This window comes from Cicer arietinum, chromosome 4 (genome assembly GCF_000331145.2).
Source record: "Cicer arietinum cultivar CDC Frontier isolate Library 1 chromosome 4, Cicar.CDCFrontier_v2.0, whole genome shotgun sequence".
NCBI lineage: Eukaryota > Viridiplantae > Streptophyta > Magnoliopsida > Fabales > Fabaceae > Cicer > Cicer arietinum.
The window spans coordinates 32949282-32959470 of record NC_021163.2 but is presented as its reverse complement, the minus strand read 5'-3'; the positions used below and the strand labels follow the sequence as shown (position 1 = coordinate 32959470).

General features: G+C 31.1%; 1 pseudogene; it reads left to right on the top strand.

Annotated features, from left to right (window-relative positions):
• The first annotated feature begins 9644 nt into the window (after nt 1-9644).
• Nucleotides 9645-10189, top strand: part of LOC101490251 (histone acetyltransferase of the MYST family 1-like) — a 10279-nt pseudogene continuing 9734 nt past the window's right edge.

Sequence of the window (10189 nt, the reverse complement as noted above, 5' to 3'; positions counted from 1 at the left end):
TGGGTTCCATGTACCATTTGTTGTTGTGTAAATGCTTTGGATTTATATTTGGAAAAACTTTTCCGCTGCTTGTAAATTATAATGACTCAATTATTTATCCAAAGGCATTTCCTTATTTATTTCTCTGTTTTAGTTTATTTCTTTTGGAAAAAAAAATACACCCTCGCTTTGAAAAACGGGGTGTTACAAACTAAATGAAAATGGAAGCAAACATTCCATAAATACGTGACAATCGTGGCTTTTCATCCCATTCATTTGTCCTCAATTAATATATGCATATCTTGACAAGTTAGAAGGATACACATCTGACATCTAAAGCTCCTTTATCCATTTACAAACATTATTTGCCTCATTAGACGTAAGACAATAATTTGCCTTAGGTTTTGTCATTTTTCCATTGTTATGTGGAACCAACTCCAAGTCGTTACGTTGGCAATTGATGGCCAAGTCGATTCGTACTTTTTCATTGTCCTTAGTCTTGTTCTTAATATTCATAACAGTGTTAAACACATTATCAAAGAAGTTTTTTTCGATGTGCATGATATCTAAATTATGCCTTAATAAATTATCTTTCAAGTATAGAAGATCCCAAAATATGCTTCGTTTAGTTCACTTATGACTAACTCCATATCCAAAAAATTTAGAATGTGGATTATCTATCACTCGTGGAATATTGTGAACCAAACTCCAAACTTCTTCACCGGTCAATATTGGAGGAGGTTCATCCTTCACAACTCTATGTTTAGTGAACCCTTTTTTACTTCTTTTAAATGCATGATTATGAGGTAAGAAACGACGGTGACAATTGAACCATGAATTTTTGCCATCGTGTTTTAAGGTAAAAGCCTTATTTCCATCCATACACACCGGACATGCCAACTTATCTTAGGTACTCCATCCAGATAACATACCATAAGTAGAAAAATAGTTAATTGTCCATAATAAGGTTGCCCTCATTACAAAGTTTTGTTTCATGGAAATATCATAAGTCAAAGCCCCTTCACTCCACAATTGTTTAAGCTCGTCTATTAACGGTTGTAAATACACATTAATTTTTGCTTTTGGGTTAGATGGTCCATGTATGAGACAAGTCAAAAACATTAATGGTTTAGTCATGCACATTTCAGGCGGGAGATTATACGGGGTCACAACAACATGTCAACAAGAATATAAGGATGAAGATGCTTGAATTTATGGCGTGGAGATATCAGAACAAACCAAGCCCTACATTTCTTGGTTCGTTTGTGAAGTTTGGATACATTTCATAAAAATGGTTCCAAGCTTCCCCATTTGAAGGATGATGTAAACTGCCGGAACTCGATCTATTATGTTGATGCCATCTCATTTGGGCAGCAATTTTTGTTGATGCATACAATCTTTTTAACCTAGGAGTGATTGGCATATAGAATATCCTCTTAACTGGAATGTCTTTATGGTTACCTATCCCAGGCTTACGAGGAACATATCGGGGTTCATGGCAAAACCTACACTCTATATATGCACTATTGTCTTTGTAGTACAACATGCACCCTTTAACACAACAATCAATTTTGTCAGACTTCAATCCTAGCATTGTCACCAATTTTTTCACTTGGTAAATATTTTTTGGCAGTGAATCCTTAAAAGGACACACATCTACAAGCATGCTTGAAAAGAATTCAAGACGTTTCTGCGGAACATTCCAATTTGATTTGCAAGCTAAAAGTTTCATGCATATTGAAAGTTTTGAATCAAAATCCCCCTCATATAAGGGTTTGTTTGCAGAAGTTAAGAAATCATAAAAGTCTTCAGCATCATCATTTGGGGGCTCTTCATTGATCTCTTCCTCATTGCCCTCATCACCCATATTTTGGAAGTCATACGTAGGACCAAATGCATCGTCAACCATATGTTGCATTAACGTAAATGGATCAGTGTTATCAATATATATACTACTACTTGGAACATTTTCTAGGTCAATATGTGGGGCTTCTTCACCATGCTCAGTCCAATACTAATAATTTGGTTGGAACCCAAACCTATACAAGTGAAGTTATACTTCACTTGCAGACAATATACCGCTACACATGCAATTGTGACAAGGACATCTGATGCCACCATCTTTTACAAATTGATTTTGACTTATTGCCTTCGTTATAAACTCTTCAACACCTTTTTCAAAGGCTGATTTCAACCCCCCCTCGTTGAACATAAAGTCTTATCATATACCCAACTACGATCTGGGTAGTAGCCATCCATATTTTGAAGGACAAACAAAGAATTGAGGAGCGATGAAACTGTTAACAGAATATAATTTTACATATCAAATATGATACCTATACAAACCTCAAACAAGTTATTACTCAAAGTTCAAATTGAAAATAATGTTCTCCAAACATAAACTAATTGTCAAAACCAATTCCATTACCACTCATTATTTTTAAATCAATTATTTCACTATATAAGAAACTAATGTATTACACTATATAAGAAACAATAATGAACCTGATGCATATGTCGTGTCAGTGTCGTGTTCCGTGTCGATGTTAGTATTCGTACTTCATATATAACAACTGATAACTAATTATTGTAACAACCCCTATAAATCTATAACAACATACCTAACTAACTATAATTAGTTATGCAGATATTTGCTGTAAAATTAGTTGCAGATAATTTAGATTAGTTTAAAAAATCATATTGTTGTTTCAATAAAATTTGTATAAATACCCTTTTACAAGATTTTCCTTAGATGAATTATTAAAGAATCCAAATTCAGCTCTCATTCCATTGATGTACATAAAAGATTCATAATAAAGGAGAAGATGAAAAGAATAACATATATAAACGTGGTGTGGAACTCTTTCAATATGCCCCTCTTAATCCCAGTATTATAGCTAATGACTCTAACTAATCAATATGTAGGCATATTTTCATCTTTTTCAAATTTGTATGGAATTTATAGTTATTGGTAGCAATGCTATGTAACCTATGAAAAAATAATCTTTCAAATGATGTATTGTATAATACTGCATAAGAACTTTGTTTTCTTTACACAACTCTATCATGTTTCAAGTATATATTCGGTTGATTAAATTAAATATAGGTAAATTTCAATTAACTCATTAACTCTATTTAATGATATATAAAAATAAATATAACATTACAAATTAACAAATATTATATCTTTAAAATATATTTAAAAAAAATTATATAAGATAGTCAAAAGATATTCTAACCTTAGTACATATGCATTTAACAAACAAATCCACCTTCAAACCTAGTCAAAAACTACTCCCACAAGAAAACCTTAATGAGCTCCACCAACATTATCTTAAGCTTTTAACTGAAACTCCACATGGTCAGACACTTAAAATATGCAAATGTTTATGTCATGTAAGGTATTTCACTTTTACACAGGCTTCTGTTTCTTGCATATCTATGTGATCATTGTGCTGGAAAAAATGCTATATAAACCTACCTTTTATTCCTTCATGGTTTCTACATCAGAAATTAAACCTACCATTTATTCCTTCATGGTTAACTAGTCACCCACATTACATGTAATAATTTAATTTCAATCATTTTTGTTTTTCTTAATGTTAAATCTAGCCAAATATTGTTCAATCAAAGAATGGAAGAAGAGCAATATACCCAATTAGCAAGAGCAAAGAGCATTTAAATCACATTGATAACATTCTTATTGCAACAAATAAGAACACATTACAACCAATTCCCAAAAAACATAAACTTGTATCAACCAATATAAATTTGTATTAACAGATAAGAACACCTCAATGTCAGTATCACACCTCACAACAAAGTTAGGAGTCAGAAATTAATATCAATAGCAATATCCAAGCAAACAGTATCCAAGCAAAAAAAAATTAGTATCCAAGCAAAAAAAAATGGTACCCACACCTCAATATCAGTATCAGTATCCAAGCAAAAAAAAAAATCAATATCACACCGCACAACATAGTTAGGAATTAAACTAACAAAGTTAGGGATTTTTAATCTTTTACCTGTGGAATGAGATGTTATGGATTTCAATGAGCTGTACAAGAACAAAACGAGAGAACGAGTTAGAGTTTGCAAATAAGTTAATAACGTTCAGTTACACAACAAATAATCATGAAAATAGAACAAGTTAGAGAGAGCAAACGAGATAATGACAATGAACGGGAGTAAAACAGAGAAAGAATGAACAAGAGAGATCGAATGAGAGAGAGAACGCGAACAACAGAAGAACGAGAGAGAATGAGAGAACTTGTGATTTGAAGTGGCGGTCAACGGCGAAGGGAGAGCTCGGTGGCGGCAATATCATTGATTGAATGCGCGCTGAAGGGTTTTGCAAGTTTCCTTTTGCTCGGTGGCTACAATATGGTGGAAGAAGGGTTTTGTTTCTTTCCTTTTGTTTTTTTAATGAGATATTACTATTACTTACTCTTAGTTTCGTTTAGTTTCCTTACTGAGATATTACTATTACATACTGAGAATAAAGTTTTTTTTTCTTTAAAAAAAAAGAAAATAATAAACAATACTTTACTTTCACTTTACCCACGGATAATCCGTAGACAACTTAATATTATTTTCTTCATTTACCTACAGAGAATCAGCGGTAAAAAAAATACAAATTAATTTTGGCAAGTTAAAGTTGAGTTTCATTTTTTTAACTTTACCCACGATTTTTTTTTTAATTTTACATATGGACTAACCGTGGACTCCAAATAAAAAATATTAACTTATTCAATAACAAATTTATTCACGGTTTTTCCATAGATATTAAATAATTTACCCACGAACTGACATTCGTGGGTAATTTTCCGTAGGTATAGGAATCTTTTCTTGTAGTGTTTTTAATTAGTCATTGCTAAATGATTTCACGGATTTCATGCGTAATGCTTAATTGGATGAAGAATCTAATCATTAAAACTCTTTGTGGTGATTTCATTACTATCCAAGTCTTTATTTAAAAATGGGAACAAAAAATCTACAAAAATTGAAGTTGTTATTATGTCAAATAACATTGTGAGTTTGTATGAATTTGATACGCAAGTTGAAGTTTTGCTTGTACCAGTATGATTTGTATGTTGAAGTTTGTTTTAATCATTTGTTTACAAATAAGACGAGAATTTATTATTGTTCCATTAGACATATAAGGAAGATGTTGCTATTTATTGTTATAATGTTGTATTCAATTTTTTTGACAAATAAGACGAGAGTCTACCGTTGTTCCAATAGGCATTCGAGGGAGGTGTTGTTAGTTATATTACTATAATGTTGTATTCAATCATCTTTGACAAATAAGACGAGAGTCTACCGTTATTCCAATAGACATGTGAGGGAGGTGTTGTTAGGTGTTGCTATAATGTTGTATTCAATTATATGTTTCCTTAAATGATGTAATTCATACATATTAAATAAATTGCTATAATAGTTTCCATTAATGATGTTGTTTAATATTTGTAAACATATTTAGATTTTGCAATAGCTATTACAAATGATGAAGTAGTGTTACTTATGACATCCTAATGGAGAAATCCTAATATATTTTATAAAGTTTGGTAACATATATATTGTTTTACATGATTACAAGTTGTTCGATAGTAACATTCTTATTTTCCGTTATAATACATTAATAATCTATTTAACTAAGAATCCAATTCTGCATTTTAATACAAATCATATTAAAATCAAACATCATTTCATTAGAGATTTTGTCCAAACGGGGATTTTAAACATATATTTTGTTGACACTGACTGTGAGTGGGCAAATATCCTTACAAAACCCCTTGCTAAGGATATATTTGATTTTATTAAGAAAAATCTCAACTTGGTTTTGATATCTGAATGATGTTTTTATTTATGTATGCATTATCTTTGGTAGAATAAAATTAGTAGTTAAACTTATTTATGCTCTGCTCCAATACATTGAATATGTACTAACTTTTTAGTCATTTGCAATTCAATCTTGATGTTTGTGTATGATTTATGTGGAATGCTCTGACTGATAGTCATTCACTCTTTTGACAAAAGGAGAAGATGAGGTTTTGCGAACAATCTTAAAACAAACTGTATATACTTTGATTTAAAACATTTAAATAAAAAAGAATATACTTTGAAAAACTATTAGAATATTTCTTATAACTCTTACATTTAAACTTTAATATTTCTTAGAACTCTTACATTTAAACACATGCTTAGAGTTAGGGGGAACTTTGTTGATTGTTATTGTTTTACTTTGTTTTTATTGTTACATAAAGTGTTTACAAAAATTATTGTTTTGTCATCATCAAAAATAAGGATATTGTTGGTACTAGGTTGGTTTTGGGAACTATTCCTTCATCATGTTTTGATGATAACAAATGTATTTTGTGAGAATAATTTATTGGACTAATGATTTCATTGAGTGTGCAGTAAATAGAACCACGAAACAAAGAAAACAATATCATAGGAAGTGAAGATTTCAAAGGAAACGAAGACATTGGAGGAAACAAATATGTTAGAGGAAACAAAGCCATTAGGGTTAAGTGAAATCAACGAAACACTCATACTTTGGTTATTACATGCACTATTATATTCTCGCATTTGCCTCTAAAGATTTGCCTCTGAAGTGTCTGTCAGTGTACCTTTGAAGCTTTGTGCTTCATCTCTAAAGACTGAAGCATGCCTCTATTTAGCATACATTTGAAGTTTGAAGCATGCCTTTGAAATACCTACTACAATAACTCTGAAGCTTCCATTCAAGTTGCATCTGAAGCTCAACTTCCACTTGCTCTAAAGACTATAACTTACATTAAGATGGTGCCTTTGACACGCACCATGCACTGAAGATGCAAGAAGGTGATGTTGCTCATGTCACTAATTCTAAGTCATGCAGTTATGCATCTGCCTCTAACCACCTGAACCAAGAAACGCATAATCTGACTCCAATGATCAAGTTATGTTCTGATGAAGAAATTCAACAGCTTTGATGGAAAGTCAGCGTTCTAAAGAACACTGAGTTGTTTCACGATTTTGATGGTCCAAGAATAGATTCTGATATGTTACCACTGCTTTTAAACAAGCATATGAAAGAAGATTCAATGAGAATTATTTTCAAGCGCTATTTGGACATTCTCGCATAGAATCATTCTAGAAATTTTGATTGAAGATTTGTTTTGGAATTAATTATGTTTCAATGGTTATATTCTCAAATTGTGTCTATCAAGGTTTATTTTTTGTGAAGATGTACTCAAAAGATTCAAGGAGAATTATTTTCAAGCGCTATATGGACATTTTCGCACATAATCATTCTAGAAGATTTGGTTGATGATTTGTTTTGTTTTGGAAATAATCAAGCTTCAACTGTCATATTCCCTAACTGTATCTACCAATGTTTATTTGTTTTGAAGATCTCTATTGACCTCACGCAAGGAAGATACAATTATAATGTGTTTGGGACAGTATTGAAACCCTAATTCAGGTTATATAAAGGGATCAATTCGAAATAGGAAGACACAAAACAACATCTCAGAAAATCTTACGAACTCAAAATTCTCTAAGTATTCAGAATTCGAGGTTTCATTTTTACTAAAGGAACTCGTTCAACTTTATATAACTTAGTGCTTAGTTGTCTATTTTAGTGTGAAGTTCATTATAAGCAATCCTTTTAGAAGAAGCAAAACAAAATCAAGTTTCACCCATTTGTAATCCAGCCCGGTAATGGTTATTCTACTCAACAACTCGTAGGTTTTAAAATTGGAAGTTAACAAGACTAGACTTGTAGGGTCAAGGTGTTGTGGTGCCTCAACAGTTTACAAGTTTTAGGTTAGAAGTTGAGAAGACTGACTTGTAGAGTCGGGTGTTATAACTCATGTTTGAATTAGTGGATAAATCCTTCTGCGTGAGGGGATTGGACGTAACTGTCACGTTGGTAATGAACTAGTGTAAGTCCTGGTGTTTCTCCCTCTGCCTTGCTACTTTAGTTTATTGATGCCTCTAGTCTGTTTATCTGTTCTAAGTATATCGAAGCAGAATGTTGAAAAGAAATTTATAATAAAGCAAAACACCATTCAAATCCCTTTTCTCTTGTTTTTGCACCTTCAACCACCACGACTACAACATTTGTTGTTTGATGTAGAAGCTACAAATAACAAGAATTACCTAGATTACATAAGGTTATACAACTCAATGTTTGCATTCCCTTTGACGAATATGAAACTTGATAACAATATATGTCAAAGTAAAAGTCTCTCAAATATGAAAATTTAACCATCCACTAAAAAGACAGTATGTTGTCAATGTTGGATTCTACTCAAATTTGCATAACTATACATTTATGACACTAAAAATGAAATTCAAAACAGAATGCATAGTTTTAGGTTCATTTTTTTTATGCAAATGATTCACAAATTTAACTCTTTAACACAACTTAATGGAAATACTATGAAGCAATGGTTGACATTCTATTTCATCTTTAATAAAGAACAAAGATATTGATGAGAAGAGAGTGTAAAAATTGATTATCATGCTAAATCACCATAATACTCCTACAAAATCATTTAGAAGAGCATCACAACGATATTTAAACAAAGTTGATTTACCAAATTTCAAGTTGAAACTAAGATCAAACAAATCAATTGATGGAAGAGTGTACAATGCCTCAACTGTATCAGAGGTTATTACATTAATTGTTAGAGATATTAACACAACAAATTATAGAGGCATCATACTACATAAAACAATTGGACAACTTCAACGAATAAATTAGTTCCTTGCATCTTATCTTGGCTACTAATATACATTGATATTTTCATATGTTTGAAGGTAGCTACAGTTATTAAAGGAAATCAACTTACTATTGAAGAGTGATTGTCTTTTAGATTGCAATCACGCACACTTGAGGCTAAAACTTTGTTGAGTTCAACGAGACTATTTCAACAATTTTTGGTCGATGGTTAAGAAATAACTAATCTAAGTTACAAGTTGGTAAATACCAAAAGTTTAATGACACGTGAACTAATAAAGAACAAGAACAACATAAAAAAAAGGCAAAAAAAAAGTAGCTTTGCCATCATCTTTTGTGGTTGTAAAGAATACATGGATCAACTGTACTTTGATGGAATTTCTATTTCTATTACGGTAGGATTTCCATATCTTTATATGACATGTAAGTTTATAGGTTTAAATATATTTTTAGTCTTTATTAATATCATTCATTTTGACTTTACTTTTTGTAATTTTTTTTTTGTTTGATTTATACCATTTTAAAATCTAACAAATTTTATTAAAAAAAGAGTAATTTATAAATTTTTTTTAATAAAAACAATGGTGACATAACTAATTTTAGATAAAGTATCACATGGTGAATGTGTAATTGTTGTTAACTAAACAATATTTAATATTTAAAATTAAAATTTATTTTATTAATTGATTTAATTATTTAATTAAGAACTTAAAACTAATTAATTAATCAATAAAACAATTTAATAATAAAAACTCAATAATATTCGTCTTCAACCCCAAATTTTTTAATAAAAACTCTACAATCTTTATCTTCAACTCCAATTTCTTCATTTTCGAATATGCAAATTCTCAATCTCATATCTGAATTCAAACCTTAAAAATTATAATCTCTCATTTTTATCGCACTACACCCATAATTGAAATACATAAATTATTATGATGTTGACATGTTTATGTTCTATGTTTTGTGTGAATGTGATGACTGCGGATGCTACATGGTTGGATATTTTTCCAAGGAAAAACATTCTGAGGAATCTATCTAATTGGCAATGTACCCAAGGAAAGGCTATGGAAAATTTCTGATTGCTTTCTCATATGAACTTCCGAAGAAGGAGGGAAAAGTTGGCACACCTGAAAGACCTCTCACTACGCAAAAAAAACGCATATTACAGCGCTTTTTTTAAGCCATTTACAGCGCTTTTTCAAAAAAAATAAGCGCTGTGGAAACGAGCGTTGTAAATGATACAACAGCGCTTTTAAAAAAGCGCTATAAAACATGTAAATACAACGCGCGCTTGTTATGCACATTTTACAGCGCTTCTTCACAAAAAAGCGTTGTAATATGCACCCCATTATATGAGTTATGGGTGTGCATTTTACAGCGCTTTCTCAAAAAAGCGCTCTAAAATGCCCAACCATAATTTCATATATGGGTGGACATATTAGAGCGCTTTCTCAAAAAAGCGCTGTAATATGCCCA